The following is a 609-nucleotide window of genomic DNA, read 5'->3' as shown; positions in this document are numbered from 1 at the left end:
CTCCTCCTCCTCCTCCTCCTCCTCCTCCTCCTCCTCCTCCTCCTCCTTCTTCGTCGTCTTTGTCTTCTTCTTCTTCTTCTTCTTCTTCTTCTTCTTCTTCTTCTTCTTCTTCTTTCTTCTTTCTTCTTTCTTCTTTCTTCTTCTTTCTTCTTTTTTTTTTAGATGAAGTTTCGCTCTTGTTGCCCAGGCTGGAGTGTAATGGCGCTATCTCAGCTCACTGCAACCTCCGCCTCCCAGGTTCAGGCATGCACTACCATGTCCGGCTAATTTTTGTATTTTCACTAGAGATGGGTTTTCTCCATGTTTGTCAGGTTGGTCTCAAATTCCTGACCTCAGGTGATCCGCCTGCCTCGGCCTCCCAAAGTGCTGGGATTACGGGCATGAGCCACCGTGCCCAGCCTCTTCTTTGACTGTATATGTAAAGATAAGGTACCTGTACTTGGCTTATACTAAGTAATTGACATTCTCAGTTTCTTCTATGTGCTATGATTGGTAGTTTATTTATTAATAGGAAGATAGTGTATACACATGAAACAGTAACTATTTGAGAGGTCAGTGCTAGGATTGGTAGTCTATTTATTAATAGGAAGATAGTGTATACACATGAAA

At 42.7% G+C, this 609-nt stretch overlaps 1 protein-coding gene across 1 annotated transcript in view; it reads left to right on the top strand.

Annotated features, from left to right (window-relative positions):
* SWAP70 (switching B cell complex subunit SWAP70) overlaps positions 1–609 on the top strand; it is an 85,340-nt gene that overhangs the window by 45,773 nt on the left and 38,958 nt on the right. The window lies entirely within an intron of this gene.

The sequence above is a fragment of the Piliocolobus tephrosceles genome, chromosome 13, assembly GCF_002776525.5.
Source record: "Piliocolobus tephrosceles isolate RC106 chromosome 13, ASM277652v3, whole genome shotgun sequence".
NCBI classification, from domain to species: Eukaryota; Metazoa; Chordata; class Mammalia; order Primates; family Cercopithecidae; genus Piliocolobus; species Piliocolobus tephrosceles.
The sequence above is the reverse complement of the archived record's forward strand: the minus strand, read 5'-3'. Positions and strand labels throughout refer to the sequence as shown.